This window comes from Lissotriton vulgaris, chromosome 12 (assembly GCF_964263255.1).
Source record: "Lissotriton vulgaris chromosome 12, aLisVul1.2, whole genome shotgun sequence".
Classification (NCBI taxonomy): domain Eukaryota; kingdom Metazoa; phylum Chordata; class Amphibia; order Caudata; family Salamandridae; genus Lissotriton; species Lissotriton vulgaris.
Genome location: NC_141700.1, coordinates 41014685 through 41037607, shown reverse-complemented (window position 1 = coordinate 41037607; position 22923 = coordinate 41014685). Strand labels below are relative to the sequence as shown.

At 45.6% G+C, this 22923-nt stretch overlaps 1 long non-coding RNA gene across 1 annotated transcript; it reads left to right on the top strand.

Annotated features, from left to right (window-relative positions):
- The first annotated feature begins 12553 nt into the window (after positions 1-12553).
- LOC147673189 (uncharacterized) lies at positions 12554-14792 on the top strand. Its single transcript, XR_015302502.1, has 3 exons — positions 12554-13367; positions 14101-14192; positions 14689-14792. It is a non-coding gene; the product is annotated as an uncharacterized LOC147673189 (long non-coding RNA).
- The last annotated feature ends 8131 nt before the right edge of the window (positions 14793-22923 follow it).

The following is a 22923-nucleotide window of genomic DNA, read 5'->3' as shown; positions in this document are numbered from 1 at the left end:
CCCCAAACAAACGTCAGCCAGGACAAGGTGTTAAAAAAACCTACTGCACATCAAGGTTGAAGTCAAGGTGGGGCACGTGGTATGCAGTGAAAAATGTAAACTGGGTCTGGGAGGAAGTTGCAGACAGAAACTCGCATCAGACGGTTTAGTGGCGAGGTGAATAACCAGTTTCTATGTACTTAATTCCGTAATATCAAAGGTTATGTCCCAGACATGTAGTCCAGAGTCAGTGTCACTCATCAGGCTGTGAGATGCCCGACCTGGTGAGTCAGTCTCTGCGTGACTCGCCCAGGCTCAGAGCGAGGGGATACCCACCCAGGCAGTGGGCAGTGAGAGGCACGCTGGTACCCTCAATATGGTACCCTAGATATGTCTCCATTTGCTGAAATGTCTCCATTTGCTGAAAATGGACACTGGTTAGATGGCTAACTGTGTATTACTAGCTCCGCATTTCAGCTTTTTGTCTGAACCTGTTGCATTCTAACATCCTGGGTCAGTTCATAGTTGAGATTGATATGTTAACTGGCATTATATCGGATAGCTTAGTGGATTGAGCGCCGGCTGCAAAGAAGACGGTATTCCTTGACAGTTCGAGGTTTAAATGTTTGCAGGATCAACTGAGGGAGTTATAGGCCCGAGGCCTACTAATGAAAGTTGTAGAGTTGTATCATAACTTTACCCATGACACAACTCCCTTGTGGTGTGTGCTGCAAACGCTGATATTACATAAAAATTGTGCTCTAACATAAAGCATAGAGCGGAGTCGCGTAGAGTGGAGTGGTCTGGTGTAGAGTGCATAGTCGTAGAGTCTTGCAGAGTATAGTGGCGTACAGAGTAGCATCATAGAATGCGGTGGCATAGATTAGAGTGGTGCATAGGGGTGTGCAATGGCCTGGAGGGGAGAGGCATAGATTGCAGTGGTGTAGAATACAGTGACATAACTTGCAGTGGTGCAGAGTAGAAGAGCATAGAGTGGTGCACAGTAGAGTGGTACAGAGTAGAGTAAAGTGGTTTAGATTAAAGTAGCATAGAGTGCAGTCCCGTAGAGTGCAGAGAAGAGTGGCGTTGAGTTCAGCAGCAGAGAGTGCAGTGTTGCAGAGTAGAGTGTAGGTGCGTAGAGTGCAGTGACATAGAGTAGAGTTGCAAAGACTACAGTGGTGCATAGTGCAATGACTTACATTACACGGTTTCAAGTAGAGGGGTGTAGAGTGCAGTTGCATAGAGTGGAGTGGCGCAGAGTGGAGTCGAGAGCAGTGGTGTAGAGTGGATTGTTCCAGAGCAGAGTGAAGGGGCGTAGAGTGGAATGGTGCAGTCCCAGTAATGAAATTATAGTCCAAAAATCAGGACAATAATTAGAATTTACCAGCAGCAGGTAAATAAATAAAGATTCTATGCTTCCCCATGTTAGGCTAACGTTCTAATTTGTTACCTTGGCCTCAAATTGTAAGGCGCTCTGATATCCTTCGGGATCAAGTTTGCGCTATATAAACTTTATAAATAAAAAAATAAAAAATAGAGTGCTGTGGCGTAGAAAGGATTATGCATGGCGTGGTGGGACACGGCCATTACAGACTATGCATTTTCGATTGAAATGGTCATTACATTAGCAAAGCTTTACACTTTTACTAATAAGACTATCCCGTGCACAAACAATAATGTGTGAAATGGCATAACCTAGCGTATTTATCTGTTTTGATCATATTAAAGAATTTATTTCCAACACACTTCAGAATTAACAAAAAGTGTGCTTCATTTGTGCTTTGCTAATTCTAAAATACTTGCACAGTTAATTTACATGTGTTCTAGACAAAAACCCTTTCCCACCTCCCCACTCCTGTATCCAGCAAGATTGCCACATAAATCCTCTCACTTTGAAGTCAGAGGAAGAAAAGTAAACACCAAGCTCCCTCTGAAGACTGACATTAGACCTCTGTCTTTGAATGCACAGCAAACGTGACAAGATAAGAACAAGATGTACAGGCCTGATTACAGAAAGAAGTGCGTTTGTAAAGAATACAAGGAGAGGTGGTGTGAAATGGATTTGCTCCTTGGGAGCAACAAACTCAGCCTGAGCAGCCTAAAACAAGTAAAGCCAGCAAACAGAAAGCCAGAAAAGGTGAGTTCCAAACCACAAAGCCAATGGTAAGCAACGGTTGGAGTGCATTCCCCGGGAAGCTTTCTGATTGTCCACAAGATACCTTTAGCAAACCAGACAGCTGCGCTGTTTGACAGGCTTCGACCTAAAAAGGGGTGTTACGAAGCTGGCGCTGGGAACAAGGACAATGACAGGAGGGTGGGTTGGAAAGGGAGACAAGGGCGTGAGGGAGGTAACAACAGATCAATGGCAGGAGGGGCAATAGGTACAGCGGGATCGCGTTTTGGGGGGACAGCACAACAGACGTAAATGTAAAAATGTAAATTGATACTTGAAAAGCACACTACTCACCCGCCAGGGTCTCAAGGCGCTTGTACGAATACCGCTGTGGAACCCATCCTGGCTTTCCCTGTGAGGCGTCCACTCCTGGGCACCCTCAAGGTGGAGGCCAGGCATCCTTAGCGTTGTGGGGGCCGTTGTGGAGATTAAGCAAGCTAATGCCCAGAGTTGCAGAGTGGGACTCCATGATTGGAATAGGCACTGAGGCGAGAATTATCAGGTCCGTGGAATTTTGAGCCCAAGACCCGCCGAGGCGGGGAATTGAACCCTGGTCCCGGGCTAGACCTCTGCATCAGGGTCTTCCGCTCTAACCATTGAGCCACACTTCTCCACAGATAATGTAGGGTCTTTAGGCAGGAGGAACATGGGGGAGGTAGAAGCACAGGAGGGAGACTGCGGAAAAAGACACACTTTAGTAGAGTGCTTAAATGCTCAGAAAAAAGATAGAGCCTGAAAAAGTGAGCAGTGGAAGGACATGAGTAATGCACCCATGATTCAGGGGCGGGGCGAACACAGGAAGAGGAAGGACTACACCAAAAAGAACAAAGAGCCATTTCCACAATGGTGAAAGATCTGCCGTCCATCATCCGGTGAGTAATAGTTGAAGGAGCGGATGGCAGCGGTGGGTCTGCACCAAAAAGGCACAGGGGGAGAACCAACAAAGGACTCTGGATGGAGGAATCGCTTGAAGGGGATGGTGGTGTGGCCATGTGAAATCAATGTCAATAATGTTCATTATGCATCTTAAAACAAATCTTGGGTTCTCGGTTGTAGACTGAGCCAACAAGCCTTGGAGCCAGGCAGATGGATGATGATTCCTCCAGTGATTCTAAGCACTAGATATGTCAAGAAAATAAAGTGGTGTATTGAGTAAATTGTTTTTTTTTGGGGGGGGGGGTTAATTTCCTATTTAGTTTTTTCAGTCATGCATTTATGGTAGCTGATGTCCTCAAATGTACAGATCCCTGTGTTAATGGTGCCAATTGCAGAATAGCACCAGGTACGGCAGGTCAGTGCTGCAGTGGGGTCGGCAGCATACAGGTTACTGGTTTCAGTACCGGTGCAGCTGAGGGTAAGGAGGACTAGTGTTGAGGTGCATGGGTAGTAGTGGTGGTGGAGGAGGGCGGGGTTCCAGCACTGGACCGGCAGGTATGTAGGTCCCAGTATAGGTACGGCAGATGGGTCAGGGATACTGAGTGAGGACTGGGGACGTTTAATAGAGTTGTGTGTGAGACCAGAGTGAATATTGAAAGGGTGTGAGGTACAGTAGAACAATGTTGCAGTGCACTAGCAGATCAGCAGAGTAGTCACGGGACTGGAATTAGGGGCACTCTAGGACCAGGGCTGAAAATGGGAAGAAATAAGTACATGTAGAAATTCAGGTACTCACTACCCAAAGCCCTGTTTGCTACCAAGAAATATCTGTACTCTCCTGTTACAAGTAATGCATCAGTGCTGGTACTCTCCCATTACAAGTAATGCACCAGTGCAGTTACTCTCCTATTACAAGTAATGCACCAGTGCTGGTACTCTCCTATTGCATGTAATGCACCAGTGCAGTTACTCTCCCATTACAAGTGATGCACCAGTGCCTGTACTCTCCCATTACAAGTAATTCACCAGTGCCGGTACTCTCCTATTAAAAGTAGGGCACCAGTGCTGGTACTCTCCCTTTACAAGTAATGCATCAGTGCCCGTATTCTCACATTTTAAGTAATGCACCAGTGCTGTTACTCTCCCATTACAAGTAATGCATCCATGCTGGTATTCTCCTATTACAAGTAATGCACCCGTACTCTCCCATTACAAGTAATGCACCAGTGTTGGTACTCTCCCATTACAAGTAATGCACCAGTGCTGGTGCTCTCCCATTACAAGTAATGCACCAGTGCCTGTACTCTCCCATTACAAGTAATTCACCAGTGCTGGTACTCTCCCATTACAAGTAATGCACCAGTGCCTGTACTCTCCCATTACAAGTAATTCACCAGTGCCGGTACTCTCCTATTACAAGTAGGGAACCAGTGCTGGTACTCTCCTTTTACAAGTAATGCATCAGTGCCCATACTCTCCCATTTTAGGTAATACACCAGTGCTGGTACTCTCCCATGACAAGTAAGGCATCCATGCTGGTATTCTCCTATTACAAGTAATGCACCCGTACTCTCCCATTACAAGTAATGCACCAGTGCAGGTTGGTACTCTCCCATTGCAAGTGATGCACCAGTGCTCATACTCTCCCATTACAAGTAACGCACCAGTGCTGGTTCTCACCCATTACAAGTTATGCATCAGTGCTGGTACATTCCCATTACAATTAATGCACCAGTGATGGTACTCTCCCATTACAAGTAATGCACCAGTGCTCTCCCATTACAAGTAATGCATCAGTGCTGGTGCTCTCCCATTACAAGTACTGCACCAGTGCTGGTACTCTCCTATTACATGTAATGCACCAGTGCTGGTACTCTCCCATTACAAGTAATGCAGCAGAGCTGATACTCTCCCATTACAAGTAATGCACTAGTGCTCTCCCATTACAAGTAATGCATCAGTGCTGGTGCTCTCCAATTACAAGTAATGCACCAGTGCTGGTACTCTCCTATTACATGTCATGCACCAGTGCTGGTACTCTCCCATTACAAGTAATGCACCAGAGCTGATACTCTCCCATTACAAGTAATGCACCTATAGTGGTACTCGCCCATTATAAGTAATGCACCTGTACTGGTACTCTCCCATTACAAGTAATGCACCAGAGCTGATACTCTCCCATTACAAGTACTGCACCAATGCTGGTACTCTCCCATTACAAGTAATGCACCTATAGTGGTACTCGCCCATTATAAGTAATGCACCTGTATTGGTACTATCCCATTACAAGTAATGCCCCTATAGTGGTACTCGCCCATTACAAGTAATGCACCCGTACTGGTACTCTCCCATTACAAGTAATGCACCAGTGATGGCACTCACCCATTACAAGTAATGCACCAGTGCTGGTACTCTCCTGTTACAAGTGATGCACCAGTGCTGGTACTCTCCCATTACAAGTAATGCACCAGTGCCGGTACTCTCCCATTACAAGTAATGCACCAGTGCTAGTACTCTCCCATTACAAGTAATGCACCCGTACTGGTACTCTCACATTACAAGTAATGCACCAGTGATGGCACTCACCCATTACAAGTTATGCACCAGTTCTGGTACTATCCCATTACAAGTAATGCACCATTGCCAATACTCTCCCATTACAAGTTAGGCACCAGTTCTGGTGCCCTCCCATTACAAGTAATGCACCAGTGCTGGTACTCTCCCATTACAAGTACTGCACCAGTGCTGGTACTCTCCCATTACAAGTACTGCACCAGTGCTGGTGCTCTTCCATTACAAGTAATGCACCAGTGCTCGTACTCTCCCATTACAAGTAATGCACCAGTGCTGGTACTCTCCTGTTACAAGTAATGCACCAGTGCTGGTACTCTCCCATTACAAGTAATGCACCAGTGCTGGTACTCTCCCACTACAAGTAACACACCAATGCTGGTACTCTCCCATTACAAGTAATGCACCAGTGCTCGTACTCTCCCATTACAAGTAATGCACCAGTGATGGTACTCTCCTGTTACAAGTAATGCACCAGTGCTGGTACTCTCCCATTACAAGTAATGCACCAGTGCTGGTACTCTCCCATTACAAGTAACACACCAATGCTGGTACTCTCCCATTACAAGTAACACACCAATGCTGGTACTCTCCCATTACAAGTAATGCACCAGTGCTCGTACTCTCCCATTACAAGTAATGCACCAGTGCTGGTACTCTCCTGTTACAAGTAATGCACCATTGCTGGTACTCTCCCATTACAAGTAATGCACCAGTGCTGGTACTCTCCCATTACAAGTAACACACCAATGCTGGTACTCTCCCATTACAAGTAATGCACCAGTGCTCGTACTCTCCCATTACAAGTAATGCACCAGTGCAGGTACTCTCCTGTTACAAGTAATGCACCAGTGCTGGTACTCTCCCATTACAAGTAATGCACCAGTGCTGGACTCTCCCATTACAAGTAACACACCAATGCTGGTACTCTCCCATTACAAGTAACACACCAATGCTGGTATTACAAGTAACACACCAATGCTGGTACTCTCCCATTACAAGTAACACACCAGTGCTTTCAAATTGATGAAGTGCAGGTACTCAGTACCTACTAATTTTAAGTACTGTAAAGTTGATCAAGCCACATTCAAAGTGCTGCCCAATACCAATTTGTATCTCTGCTTTGTAATGGGACTCCATCAGCAAAAGTGCATTGTTGCAAGTGTGTGTATTGTGTAAACCTTAAAACTTGTTTTGGAAAGTGAACACATCTTGTCTGTGGATGGCTGCATCCATTATAAAACAAAATCCCGATCTAATAACAGATCTTTTTTAAACCTAGCATCGCCGTCCGGGTCAGCCACCCATGGATGCAGGCCTAGCTTTTCTTTTATGAAGCATGCTAATCCGACATGTTCTGTGCACTGCAGATGAACCAAGACTACAACTCCCAGAATGCCGTTACTGTCAAAGATAAGTCCAGGACGAGAGAGCATGTCCTGGTGAAATAGAGGCAGGTCACAACCCTAACCCGTTCCCCCTCTTTCCTTTATTCTCACTCCACCCCTGGGCTTCTCCCCTGCAGCCCTAGTCAATAAACTGTGCACAAGACACGCCCCTTTTTTAAATGAACCATGCGAGGTATTAAAGGCCCAGTGTGATTAGGCGAACCTACTCCGACTGTTCACCCTCAGGTACCCAGAACCCTCTGGGAGCTAAAGACACAGCTGCTCCATCATCTAATACCACCTGGCCAATCACAACTCCGCTCTAAGTCAGGAGTCAATCAGTGACACCTGCATGGTTCGCCCGGCTCCATCCCCTCGAGCTCTACCTGCCTCTTTGCTCCCGCCAAGATCCCGGGCAAGCTTCGGATTGGCCATGAGACTGTCACGTGACCGTAATAGGCGTGGCCTCTAATTAACAGCGAGCCTCTGTTTTGTCCAAAGGTGGCACGTGACCCCGTGTCTCACCTGACCTGTTGATTTAAACTCTGCTGCTCTTTGCTTGTTCTGGTAAGTTGGTGTGTGCGGACTTTGTTTTGGATTTAAAAGCGGTTTTCTGCTGTGAGTATTCTCTCCGTGCTGCGCAGTTTTAAGTTTTCTACTATGTTGTTTAGTTTTGTTACTCACCCAACGTTCCCGAGTGACTTTTGTGTCCGTAATGTTCTGGTTTTGTATTTTAGGCCTTCAGTGCTCATCTCCTGGCGGATGAAGACGGAACTGTCTTTCGGAGGTGGGTGATGGACCGAGCGTTGGTGGTGTATTTGTTTTATGTACTACGTAACTGTTCAATTACAGCTCTTCGTGTAATTTTCAATCTTTCTTAAAGTTGTTTTTTGGACCAGATAATGCTTTCCTTTGAGAGACTGTTATACCTCAATTTGATTTCTTAGACTGTATCACTCCGCTTTTGTCTCATTTCTCTGGCTTGTGTTTTAGGTACACGTTAATCTGTACTGAATACAAATGTTTTGAACTGTTTTTTTTATACCTTTCAACCCTGGCCGCATTGAGGTTAAATGCCTATATATTTAAGTCTTTGTATTGTGATGTTTAGTGTGTGTATGTGTGTGTGTATATATATATATATATATATAACGTGTATTTCTAAACGATTCATCCAAAACAAACCATTTATTTGGTGTAAGTATGGTCAAGTGACTTGTCAAAGCAATTTTCTATTAATATAAGATTGTATTCTGGGAGTTGTAGTTCCATATAAAACGGGGAAAAAATGGTACCTGGAAGGGAAGCACCAGTCTGGGAAATCTGGAGTTGGGTTAAATTCTAATTTACGCTTCCAGTACAGCTATGAATCTCCAGGGTTGGAGTGAATCGGGGGTGGGGGGGTGGTTTATTTGAAAGGCAGATGATGGAATCGATTGCTTTCTTTGTTTTGTCTCTTATTGTAAATGCCAATAAAGACGATTATAACAACTTTCTGCTTTTGCAGTGCTTGCTGTTCAAACCGGTGTTAAAGGTGGGAGAGGAAATGTTTGATACAATTTCGGTTCTAAGCGTTTTGCGCGCGTTGTTTGCCGTTTGAATTGAAGTCGGTTTCATGGTTGTATTGTGCAGTAGTGCTGTTTGTTTTTTCGTTTCCAGGTGATTCTTGCAGTCCGTGTGTCTGGCTCCAGGGTAAGGCACCCGATGTTAGTTTCTTAGGGGTGGGCTCCAGTTAGGAGAGGGGGCTTCCGCACGGTTATTTATCAAAGTACTTCTTGCTTGGAGCACTGAGTTCAGGTAGAGGACGTGTCATTTCTGGTTGTGAGAGCAGCGTTAAGGGTGATGAGCGCTTATTATGAATTTGGGTAGGTGACCCGGAACACTTTTGTGCCGCTGTGTCTGTTGCCTCTGTCTCCTGGGGAAGCCGCTGAAAGATTAGTGCAGTTCCTTATTTTGGTTATATTTTAGGGGCTGTTCGTAAGACATATTCCTGGTTTTGGGGGTTTGTGCCCCCCCCCCCTCCTGTGGATCAGTACAGGGGTTACAGTTGGAAGGATCTCTCGGTTTGAGAGGGTAGTCGTGGGTTTCCATTGAAGCGCGCGGTGTGGAGATTTCATCTTTTTAAAGATGGCGTGCATTGTATAGGGGTGGGCGGGCAGGTACGCTCCGTGCACGGAGTGCGCGTAGTGCCGTCTCCTACGCATTTTGCGTAGCGGGCGTAGCCAGGCGGCACTACGCGCGCTCCGCAGACGGTGCGTAGCCGGCCAAATAAATACTTCAATAAAAGGATAGAAAGCTTTTTAAAACACTTACCTTGTCCCCCGCGTCCCCGGTGCTCCCTCTCGCCGTCCCTGGATTCGCGCCGCCATTTCGAATACTAATGCACATGCGCGGGCGTCCGCGCATGCGCATTTCTCACGAGAAATACGCATGCGCGGGTGCCCGCGCATTAGCATTCGAAATGGCGGCACGTATCCAGGGACGGCGAGAGGGAGACGCGGGGCACAAGGTGTTTTTAAAAGCTTTCTATCCTTTTATTGCAGTATTTAGGGAGGGCGGGAGGGAGGCGGGCAGCGCGTAGTGGGGCTACGCGGAGTGCGCGGGTGGGCGTAGTTTTGTGCCCACTTCGCGTAGCTCCGCGTAGCCCCACTCCGCACACTACGCCCAGGGTTATCATTGTAATCTTTGTTTGTTCGTTTTGTTTCCATACAGGCTCGTAGCTGGTTATGTCTCCTGCAACTTTTCATAACTTCTCATATCAGTCAGTATCAACCACCTTTGCAAGCGGTGGGGTGTTGTGGGATGGTATTTTGCCCGCTAGCCTATGTGTCTTAGCTTGAGTTTGCTTTAACTTTTTTTATCCTCTTTTTCAGGTAGTTCCAGAGGTACAATGTAGCGTGTTGGCACAGCGTGGTAAAGCTTGTCTTGGCAATTCCAAGCCTTTCACTTTCCTTAGATGGAAGTCGTGGAGTGCTTGGCTGGTTCTTTCGTGGGTCTTGTCTGCGGACATTACCCCTAGAATGATTTCTCCTCCGCAGCTTGCAATGAATCTGCTAGTTTTTTTTTTTGTGATTAGGTTCTGCTGGCTTCCCTGTGGCTTCTTTGGACTATTCCACTAAATCATGTGCCCATGACTTGGATTTCTCCAAATAAAAAGATTCAGCAAAACCTGGTGATTGCCACAAAGACAATTTCTCCGGTCCTGCAATCTCTGGGTTTAAGCCGGCGTTGCTGAATAGCTCTTCTTGGGGTTCTCCTTGCAGAGCATTTTCAGGAAAGAATGAGGTGACCGCGTTAAAATGTAGTGTCGTCCGGAGTAATCTGGCAACGCTGCTTCTGATCCATGTGGTCAAATCTTAGTGACCTTCATCTTCAAGAAGGCATCTCCTCTCAAAGTTTAGCCTTCAGGTCACAGTGGCATGAACACCTGATTTACAACCGGTCTCGCAGAGTAAATGAAAAAATGTCCTCAGCCCTTTCAGGATGCCAAAGCAGGAAGATGTAACTTTACTAGTCCTGTGGTCTTTATAGCCTGTTGTTACTCACAATCCTTGCGTTTACTTGCCACCTGAAAGAGCTGCTCACCACTTGACTCTATAATTAACTTGCATGAACCCAGTGCCATGGAGTGCCCTTCTTTTGAGTGGTCCTTTTATTCTTGGTGGCACCCTATATTCTGGTTCTAGTGTTAGAACTCCTACCAACTAGCTCTTGAGGGACCTGAAGGCTGTGTTCAGCCCTTAACTTGTTACTATTTCTTCAGCCTTGCCCTTGGGTGCAGGGTCTGAACTTCATGACTGGCAGAAGCTGACCTAACCAGGGGAAAGGTACAAAGCGCATCCTGCAAAGGGCAGGTCCTCATGGCCTACCCCATGAGCACTGATCGCCAGGAATGGCTGCATTATCTTTTCTCCACTTGGGGAAACTAAGGCCACAATCTTTCCACTTGACTATAAAAGTAATCTGATTATGAAAACGTGATTTGTAGACAGGCACACAATGGACATGTTCTAATAATGACCTAATAATACCATGGATTATACAAGGGCAGGGTAATGGTGCTGTAGAACACCTTGAGGGCCTTTCATCCCTCAACTTGGCCCGGGGATGGATTGGATCTCCTGGAGCTATGAAGACTTCTTCCTAGCGAGAAGCGCCCTTGGTGAGCCTCGTGGCCAGCAGGTCTCAGTACCAGCAGGTCTCAATACCAGTGTGATCGTAGGCGGATGGCTCCTCCACCCGAAGGGAGATTTTAACTGGCTGTCAACATGACGGGCCGTCCTCCAAGCATTGGAGAGGATGCACTGCTTTCGGACGAGTTGTCTTTTTTTGCAATTGTCGCGGTTCCAGCAGTTACACAGGGTCTTGTGTCAAGTGCGTGACCAGGCCTCTGTTCTCCCGGTGACTGCACTATTGTCCTATTCAACTCTCATGATGTATAATCTGAATTCCTGTTAGGGAACCCCTAAATACTGAATTTAGGGGGAGTGTAAGGTAGTACTCAATGGGATACTTATGCTGGGGTGACTACACCCCCCTCCTAGCCCACTTCCTGTGGAGATTGGGCGCAATCCTGACGGAGCTCCTAGTATCATCAAATCAAAGATGGTGAAACCTTTTTCCTGGCTGTCCTTCAGCAGGCCCATCTTACGGGTGTGCCTAACCTGTGACACGCCTACTGACTATCTAATTTCCCACCTGCTCTGATGCCAAATACCCCTCTGGGCAGGGGGGCGCTTCCTTCGTCTGGGGTAAGCCATGCTCTCCTATGCAAGGCTGGCGATGAATTCATCCCCGGACTGACATCCTGCTTTCTCGAGCCTTCCTGCTGAAGGTGGTGTGAACACCCTTCCTCCAAAGCAGGCATTGTTTCTGGCCAGAGTGTGACTGAAGTCTTGAGGGCGAAGGAGGGGGGTTGGATCAAACTTCTGGTCTGTGGTGGCAGGCTGAATAATACCAGTCAGGGGGCACCTCTAAGATGCCCTCTGGGTGCATTTTACAAATCTGGTCCTGGCATCCGTATAGATTTATTGAGACAAGGTGTTTGATACCACGCACCATTTTCGGTTCCTCGATTATGTAGCTGGGTAACTTGTAATGACCAGTACATATATTTAACAGAGCTGCCTGATTGCTTGCAATGCTTTCCTAAGGGAACTATAAAAAACAATTGATGGACAGAATGTTGAGCAATGCCAGACATTCACCCTAGTACAGAGATCTGGGCCTAAATCCTTTTTTGTGGCTTCTAATGCCATTCCAGTTCAAACCCAGCCGTATGCAAATCACTCCTGACCCTGCTCACCTTGGGTTCAGTCCAGCCTGAACTGCCTATGCAACTAGGCTCATGCAGATACCCCCCGTACAATAATTAGACTGCACCCTATGCCTCTAAAGCCTGCTGTAGGGCTGAATTGCATATAAGGCACTAAATTTGGTCATTGCACATGGAGTGCTATGTCTTGTTTGCTGAAGGATGTGTGCCCTTTCACTCATCCTGCAGTGGCAGTCTGCATGCAGTTTTTGTGTCTCCCTGAGGGTGGCATAATGCATGCTGCAGCCCTTGGGCAGCTTCTTTAGTACCATGCCCTATGTACTTGTGCCAATTAAGGCCGCATGTTCCAGCGTTTGAGCCGCTAGCCTCCCATAAGGGATGGCGAGTTAAGATTATTTGGTGAATGTCTTTAGATGCAAAACATTTGAGTGCCCCTTGGTGGGTAGCTGTGATGCCCACTGAGTAGCAACAATCTTTACATTGTTACTTTCCAGCATATATCCTGCCTCTTGTCTTTCCTGTCTTTGTATTCCCTCTTTCTCTACTCTCATTTCTTACTACTTTATCTATTATGTGATGACTAAATTAAAAAATGTGGCTTTAATTTAAGCCCGACCTCAGCACTGCAGCCGGCTCCCCATGTGGCCATCAAAGGACTTTTAGGGGGGGTGACCATGTGGGGAACCGGCTGCAGTGCTGACGTCTATGGAGAGGTGGTGGAAATTGGCGCTGGTCTGTCGCCTCTCTCGAGATAGCCTGAATTTTGGCACCCAAGGGCCGTACAGAACGCCTCTATTTGGGCATCTCGCAGTGAAATATACTCCAATCCCTCGAGGAGAAACCCTTGTGGCAGACGAGCTGCTACCTTTGAGGCTGGAACATTTGATTACTAGTACAGTATGGCCAAATATTGGTCACTGTCCCTCCTGAAGATAATTGATTCTCCACTTGAGCTTTGTGCTAACTTGTCCTTGTTATCATTACAGATTTACCACCCCTTTAGAAGCGGCCTCTTCTCAATCCAGAACAAATTCCTGATACACAGATGATTACGTTTCCTACATGTGTGCTTGGAACCGATCTAAATCAAACTGCACTTGAAATGGTAAGTCATGAGTTTATATGATGTACATCAATTCAATCAAACATTTGTAGAGCGTGCTACTCGCCCATGAGGGTTGTAGAGCGTGCTACTCACCCGTGAGGGTCTCAAGGCGCAGAGGGTGTGTGTGTGTGTGTGTGTGTGTGTGGCAGGGAGCAGCTGGTGAATAGTTTTGAAAATTTACAATTTACACCACAAAAAGCATTTCATTATCCACCTGTTTGTAGAACCTGACTGTTTTGGTTCATAAAGGTGTTTGAGTTCAGGGGTGGTGGGGTGGAGGAGGGAGGAGAAGTGAAATACTATAAACCTTGCAGGAAACCGATTGCTCAGCTTTTTCAGGTTTAAAATTGAATCTATGAAGTTGGTAATTCCGTTCAGCCTGTAATTCATGAAATCGTTTGTCTTCAAACGCAACTGGGTTTGTAAGGAGTATGTATAGTAGCAATGTAAGAGCAAAATGTGTTCTAGAGTCTTTCCATGGGCCTGAGATGGAAATGAAGCAGTGGAGTTGGGCACGATGCGCATCAGTGTGGATTGGAGGCTGCAGTTAGGACTTGAGTGAGCTTACAAGTGTGCCCTTGCGAGCGCCTCTTCAGACCAGTAGAACCAGAAGAGGCCTTGCTACATTATTTTGGTAAATCCTCTTGGCTTGCCGAGTTTTGTACCAATTATCATTGCCCTCTGAATCAGTGCATGGTGGTTTCAGATCCTAATGTGTTGCTGTTTTCCACAGCCTCTGAGCCGCCTTCCGCAGCTGACCTGGTGTTGCCCGGTGGTCCACTCTGAAGTCTGTTTTTGAGTCTGACTTTCCCTGCACTATGAAAGGTAAGTGATGGGTTCATAAAGTGTGGACGTAACATGCACTACCCAAGTATGTTACGCATGTGACAATTTGCTATAGTTGTTTGGAGAAAGCATTGATCCACGCTGGTGGTGGAATGGTATGAGTATGGTGATATTGCTCAGAGGGCTGGAGGGGAATTGGAGAATAGAAAGTATCTCTGCCCACACAGGGTGGCCCAGCAATGAATTTCAAGGAGTGAAGTTACCACGGGTGTATGTATACATGTGTTTTTAAAACCAGCTCACTAGGCAGTGGCCTGTGCATACTCCATTTTTCTACCTCCTTTAATATGCTAACATGCTTGGGAGGGCCTTCTCTCCGCTGTAGGTTGGAGGAGGAATCCTACTTGTTTGGTTTACAGCAGAGGTTGGAGTAAACCTGTAAAGTATCTGATAGTCTTGGTTGATTTTGAATGCTTTAACATCTCTGGTGACCTTGGCTGTCCCCACTCATGTTCTTCATCTTGTTTTCTTGTAGGTGACGCTCCTCCCACAGGAAGCCTCTTGGAGGAAATCTTTGGTGACCAGACCTCTTCTCATTTCACAGCTTCACATTCTTGTAAAATAAAGTGTTGAACTGAATACTTGTGTCTGTGCTCATTTTGAGAACTGGAAAGGGTGGTCAAGGTTTCCTCACAGGGGCTCTCCTGTGGGTTGAATGTTTGCAAATAGTGTTAATGTCCATCTTTAGAAGATGGAATTTAGCACTTTCTTGTGAGGGGTAGTGACTAATTTTACAAAATTGCTTCTCCCTTAAGTTTCTTCCAATGTAAGATGGCTATTTGAATGGTGTTAGTAGGGGAGGGAGGGAGTCTGTGATCTGTGAAGGTGAAGTCTGTGCAGGAGGAGTTGTTGCCCTGGTGTATCGCCCCATGCTTGTGAGCCTGTGTTACAGTTGTCCCTGTGTGGTAGTTCAGTAGGCGAGCCACTATTGACCTGGCCTCCCAGCGCTGGTCATGGGCCAAGTGAGTGGTGGGGTCTCTACAAAGAAAATACCGGATAGGTCCGTGCCAAAAAGCTCTCCAAGTGAAGCCTCTACATAGTCCTCAGTCCTTGAGATGGCCGTGGTCTCTGTAATACCTGAAATGCATAAGATGTTGCGCCTGGAGCGGGCCTCCAGGTCTTTGTTTTTTACTTTTATAATATCCAGAACTTTATCCATCTGCATCATATGCTTCTTAGTTGCGACCTGCATATCATCTGCATCGGAGACCCTGGTTTATAGGTGATTGAGTCTCTTGTCATGTTTATCCACTCGCTGTTTGGCTTGCTCCAGCTGAGCCTGAAGGCGGTCTAGTTTGGGGTCTAAACTCTTCCGGTTAGACTTGACATCCAGTGTTATCGTGCCGATGTCCCCATCTGTAGCCACATGCTCCTCAGGCTGCGTGGTATTATTTTTGGGATCTTGGGGCTTTTCCACCTGGCAGGTGTGCGTCTACTCTCAAACAAGAATTTGGATTGTTTGGCATCCGCCTTTCCTATTGTGCAGCAATCGGGCACATCGCTACACGCATCCAGGGCAGTGGAAGATGGATCCTCTATACTAGATGTGGGATTGTCCACCTAAATAACCCAGGTGGATCGGATATCTGCGATATGATGCGCTCGAGGCTCTGCCTCACCCCAGCAACCTCAACTATGGGGGGCATGAGCAGGCCTCGCTCACACACAGAGCAGTAGGTGTGGGATTCTGGGGCATCATGGCAAAGGATATAATGGCTGCAAATATCAGTCTCCAGCATGTGTTGTCTGGCTTATCTGGACAGATCGGGGTGCCCATCAGCAGAGTGTTATTGGTAGCGAGGTGGTGCACCAGACCTCACCCCAGCAACAGCGTGTAGTAATAGGATACAGGGCAGAGAGGTAGGGGTCTAGTGCGTGCAGCCTCGTGAGGGGTGTGGAGGCCTTAAGAAGAGTATGTTCAGGCTATGAAGTCTGCAGAAGCATTCAATTCTTACCAGAAATATATCTGTGGACACTTGTGCATGCAGGGAAACCGGTGCAGCTGGGACTTTTGCCACATGTGCCCGTACCCACAAGCTCACCAGCAGCCCTCGCTATCCTCCAGCCACAGCCAGCATTCACTTAGTGAGTTTGAGGAGGCAGCTGCAATCAGACCTGTCGCAGCAGCCTCACCCCACAGGATTCCTTACCTCCCCCGCTGTGGATCAGTGGTGTAAGCCAGGAGTGCTCGCCATCTCTGGCCTTATCACTGCTCCTCGCTGCAGGCCCGAGATGACTCCATGCAGGTCCTAGTTCTCAGCTGCGCCAGCCAGGAGCGCCGACTGTCACAGGCCACGATGCTGCCCCTCTCTGCGGGTTAGAGACCAATACATAAGCCATACTGCAGCCATTCTAGCCCAACAACACAGGGCTGCCTGCGGCACACAGTTTAGGCAGCTGGACGGCTCCATGAGCTAGAGGGATCCTCTCGTCTCAATGACCCAAGCTAATCACCGCTCTGTTTCTGAGAGCCTGTGCCATTGGGAAAGTTGCCCATCGGCGCCCTCCTGCACCACCTGCCTGTCCGTGACGGTCTGGCAGAACTTCTTCACCCCCTGTATGTCATCTCCACAACCGCAAGTGCTGTGGCACCGCCTCCATTCGATCTACAGCAACTTGCTGATGGCGTCCGCGATGGTAATTTTGTTGGCAGTCTAACGAATATTATCCATCTTCATTGCTCTCCGCTGACTGCTAGAATAAATGTAATTGCTGCACATTTTCAAGTGTCCTCAGTCTCCATTGACTAACATTCAGGTCTGACCTTCACACCTGGCCGCCCGTGCAGTACCTACCTTAAATTGAACTTCGCCCAGTGTTGGTCTAAACCCATGAAGACTGGAAAAGTAAGTTGTGTACTTAGCTGTTAATGCACAACTGTTTTGCTCCAACAGCATTGCATTCCCATACGAACGCATTCTAAATTCTCTCTTGCAAAGTCTTCTCATTCTGATAGAAATACTTGGGTATTGCCAATCGCTGTAAAGCATTGATTGCTGCCTTGCAAAACAATTCCTGCTGCACTTTGAAAGTATTGCTTTTTAAAAAGACTCTTACTTACCTGCAACTAAGTTACTCTTGGTTTTAAAATAACAAAGTAATAATTTTTGATACAAAACAATTGGTCTTGGAATCAGTTCTTGTGTGACATTTCTTGTCTGAGTGTGTAAGAAATTCTTAACTCTACCTTCTGATGAGTCAAACTGCTGGACCACACTACCACAAACAGAGCTTTTAGTATTGTCTACGAGCCTCTAGGGACTCTGTGCACAGTACACCTTACTTTGGTATAGTATATACAGAGCCGGCTTCCTGCACATAGCGAGTGGTGTACAGCATTGTATATGGTTGTGCGACTTGTGCCTGGACTTCTTGGCGCTTATATTGTAGCAGGGATTCCGTTCTCTTACAGAACTGTGCATAGAGATCAGGAACCTCAGTGAATTAGGGTGACCCAAAACTCACCTCCGTATCCAAAATCCCCTTACCGAGCTAGCTACAGTGTCTCATTGGTCGTAACAAACTCCCAATGACTTAGACAAACATGAACTTAGGTTACCTCCGGTATCGTGGAACACATGAACACTCTTTCGCTCTATAATCATTTCAAACCAGAACGTGGAGTAAAAGAAGACACGTGCAATTTTGAAATATTTATTATTCAATGCAAGGTTCTCAAACGCAGTATCTTATATAATACCAGAATACATATTATAAAAATCAGAGTTATCAGCATAGTCACTAATCCATAATGAGCAAACGGTGATAGCCTATTATAATGCAAAAATCAATAGAAATTTGTATCCCCTATATTTCGCGCTCCCTATTTAGCATACTATATTATATCTAAGAAGGTCTCATTTGGGTTTTAGCAGGGAGGGCCCATACCTCTAAATGTCAGGAGGAGAGGATCACATCATCAGCTACCAGCTCTCTGCATGCGAAGCACCATCAAGTGTGTTTTTGCATTCTCAGTAACTCTATCTTAAACTCGCTTAGAGCCCAATGTTGGCAGCAACTGTATTTGTGTTATGTCTAGTGGTGTGAGGCTCAGAGCTCCCAGCAACCTTGTGTTAGGTTATTCTTAGAGGGTTCAGCACTCATTGTTCAGACAGTGTACCAAGCACGACTGATATCAGAGCAATAACATATTATTCTCAAATAAATCACATCTTTCGTCTAGGTTGAAAGCTACAATAACAATTATGTGCCGTTTGCAAACTGAAACCAAAGGAAAATATGTTGTTTAAACATTTAATAAACTCATGCGAACTTAACACAGTATATAGAAAAGCAGCATCTATAAGACACCCCCCCCCAATGATCCGAGGACGGTCAAAAAAAACTTAAGCCAATACTGAAATAGAGGCATAACATGAAAGCAGAGTTCAACAATATTGAGCCAAGCTAAAAGTGTATATAAAATGTATATAAAAATATGTACGAATGCTATATTGGCCAAACAAAAATGAAATAGCAAGTCTTGTACTCGAGGCCAAATATAAAATCATAGGCCTAGATCATATAAAGTTGAATGTTAGTAAGAAAAAGGCACCATTTAGAATTATTAAAAAGTCACGTGCCATTATAATGAAAGTCTCCAAAGCAACTCATGGGTGAATAGAATAAGCAAAATAGGTAGCAACAGCTTCCAACATGAAATCACTCATCATCCAAAAACAGTTCAGCCATCCAATTAAGCAATGGGAAAGAACATACGTGCTTCTCCAGCACCGGACCCTCTAGCAACATCAGAGGACAACTCGGTGGGTTCTCAAGAACGCTATGTGCCAGAAACTCATGCGCCGCTGCGGGTATGTCCCACTGACCCATTAGTCCATGCATCGCTGCCAAGGCCATAATCCTTTCGCCAGAACAAACCAACTTGTGAGCAACTACGGGGCCCATCAGGTGATTAAAATCGACATCAGGAGATATCGGCAAGCAGAGACACAAATCAATGGCCCAGTTGAAATCGCAGCTCAGGCAATGAAACACAAGCTGGACACATGTGAAATAGGAAAATCGAAACGATAATCCAAATGCCGTGCTTAAAGTCGCAAGCGGCAGGGTGCCATAGTAATCAAGCATCCGGTTGCGAAACAGTGTCAGAAGGAGCTGAGCGGCTTCTTGCGCAGGATGGACATCCATGTTTTAGGAAGCAGAATAATATCGAAATGCCTGCAGCTAAAGCCAGCAAAACAGGGAATCCGCCAAACAAACTCGAAAATATAGAATGGAAGAAAGCGGGGATGACACCAAAAATCTTTTCAAATGTAGTCACGAGACCACTGCTAACCAATTTTAAAAAAATGAGCTAAGCCAGACGTGGAGGAGGCATTAAAGATTTGATGAACTAATTCACAGAAATGAAATTGCAAGTCAGTATTTAAAAGTGCCTGCACCTCTGTGCGTGTGTTCGCTATATGAAGGACATAAGTTTCACGGGCCGAGCTCAGGGCCACTTCCTTTTGAGACAAAAGAGCTCTTATTCTGCTCATACCATTGAACTCCGCTTTCAAGGTTGGGATGCGCGGCCAGATGGAAACATCTGAATTCCATGTGTGGGAGGATATAGCACATTTTTGCAACACACCACACGTTCTGATACAGTAACCACATAAGCGATACCGACCATTAACCCATAACACTCTTTGTTATTCAAAAGCAAATAACTACCATTTGTCAATAATGTAAATGTGGGAACTATTGCTGGAACTGGCGTGCCTTTCAAAACATCGGCTAAATTAGGCCGGTCCTGATTACAAGAACCATGCAACTGGATGTGTCTGCATATTAGTGAACGGTCAGGTGACTGTGTGCATTCTTCACCATTCAGATTCACTTCCTTTCCATCTTTCAGACATCTGTACGTGTATGGTAAAGACCATGCCTCATGGAGGAATGCACTGCCTAGTGGTTCATATCGCCCTATTGCAATGTACCGCATACAATTAGTAAATTTGTACAAAGCAAATGGTAACTTAATAACGCCATGGATAAGCCATGTTGCAGCAGCTGCCTCAGCTACAGAAAAGGGCAAAGATTCTAACTTTTCAATATGTAACATAGAAAATGATGCATCTTGCATGGAAAGCATGCGCTGCTTGTCAGTCAAATTAAATGGGGCAAATAGGGAGGACACGTTCATGTAACTCCAGGGCATGCGGCCCGTCTTAAGAGTCTGTAGCGTCCATGCAAACTGCATCACAGAACGCAATTGATTTTGACCATGGTACAATACAGACACCTCATCATTCACAATGTCAACTACAGAAGAAACAATATTATTCAACGTGTAAATTCGGGAAGAAAGCATGTTAATACTGTTATCGACAACTGCAAGCACTTTTTCCAAATTTGCTTGGTCAATCGCCCTTAGGCGTTTAGCAGCCTCAATTTGCGAAAATTTCCAAATTTCATTGTAAACCGCATAAATCCACCGTTTAGACCTACCATTAGCCGGCCTTTTATAAAATCATTCAAATCCACATTATCATTTAATTGAGATAGATGTAGTTTAACTGCAGCTAACGTGGAATGTTGTAACCAATTCTGTCACAGTTTCCCTACAGAGTAAGTTGTGACAGTATAATCAGTTTCAAAACGGGGATCAGGTCTGACTTGTGTGAACCCTTCAGCCAAACCCAGAAAACGACGTTGGCAAGAATCAGCACTTCTATGCCACATCAGCCAACCCTTCGGATCCAAACTGGATACATTAAAGGATGAATTATGCAATAGAGTTTGTAACTCACAAATGGACAATTCAGTATAATTACCCCAACCTGAATATTCTTCCAATTCGGGGATAATTGGTGTATTTAATTTTTTAGAAGTAGCCAATCCAAAGCATCTTGTTTGGGAAATAGTAGAATTTAGAAACAACATGTGATTCGGGATGAGACATGCACGGTGCAAAGCCTCAGTGCCTTGTACCTGCCAATCTTTGGTACCCCAAACCGATTTAAGGTCAATTGTTCCTTTCCATAACTCGTAGCCATCCACAGCTAACTTGTCTAGAAAGGACTTCGAATAAAGCAATTTTGTATCTGTAAGTCTAACTTTGGACATGGACTTTTGTGTCATTTTGAAATAAAATGACTCAGGATTTGATTGATTAAAGTTTGTAAAATAAGTGTATTTTTTCAGAAATGTACTGGAGCTGCCTCCCAATGGAGCTGGGCAATGTTCCCACTGTGTGTAATTTACAGCAACCCTCCTGGAATTTGTCTTATGCAGAAAATGATTACCATAATGTTGGAAGCAAAACAAATCACCATAATTAACAGAATCTAAGTACAAATCCTCATCATCAAAGGCAGCATAATATTTCAAATCCGAGAATAATGCTTCTACGGCCTGAATATCCCAATCGTCAGAACGTATATTTTGTTTAACCACATCCCCCATGTTTACTCTAAGCACATTCGGAACATTAATCACTTCAGTGGGGCCATGTATTTGAAACCTAACCGCATCCCACACAATCCCATCAAGAACAGGCCAAGCAGTAATGTTGACTGTATCTCGTTTAAGTCTGTGCGCTGAATGTGAAGAGGAAAGTGGGGCCAATGTTCCATTAAGGTACCGAATTCCTGTTCTTTCTTTTACATAGTGGCCATCGATCAGACGGAAAAAATAAAACACAAAACCAATTGACATAAAAAGATAAAACGAAAATAAAATCATCCAAATGTATGTCCAAGGGGGAATTAAAAAATGTTTTTTTTTAAATAAAGTGGCATATTTTGCAATAGCTGAGGGTTTCTTTGAATTTTCTGAAACCGAGTCAAAAGAGAATCTGGACTGGCCGGTCAAACGAGTCTGCAAATCCGGCATTGATAAATCGGTTGGATAGGTGTAGTTCAGCTCATCAGTGTTAGTAACAGGAATAGTATTTAATAAAGGACTGGAAATAGCAGGCATCTCGAGGGACACCTCCGGCTCACCACCAGAAGTAATGGCCAACACAGAGTGCCTCACCATGGAAGGACAGGATACCGCCGGTGTCATGCTATGAAGAATCGGCCACTCTGTGTGTCTTGACATTGTCAATTGAGATAAATCTGTTTTCCTTACGACCTGGAAGTGGTGGTAATATGACTGTTCTCGTGCCCTTCACTCCAAGGACTCAAACCGGTGCACGATATGAGGGACCAAACTCTTTCTTGTTATCGATCTTCTCTCAAACCAGTTCTCCAACTTGGGGTAGCCAGCCAACTACCGGGATCTGCAACGCATCATCCGATGTGGAGGGCAAATGTTCCTTTGCTAGACTGTCTCTGGTCTTTTGTAGATCCTGTAAAACATTGCAATGCTCATCTACGTCAAAGGCCGTGGCCTGGGCCTTGCAGTCTAGACCGTCGAGGTCAGGGACATACATCTTGATACCAAAGAGCATTTCGTATGGGGTCCGCCCACCCAGAGACCTTCTAGGAAGATTATTAAGCGCACGCTGCACGCCATTGAGGTGGGCCAACCAGTTTCTGCCAGTGCCTATAACTTGAGCTGTCAAAGATTGCTTTAAGTCACGGTTCATTCGTTCCACTACACTGTTACCCTCAGGTCTGTACGGAGACAAAAACTTGACTTGGACCCCCAACGAAACCATAGCATCCTTATACGCCTTAGAGGCGAAAGCCGGACCCTGATCCGAATGGAAGGTACCACAGGCAAAAATCCCTACAAAGACTCGCAAATCCTTAAT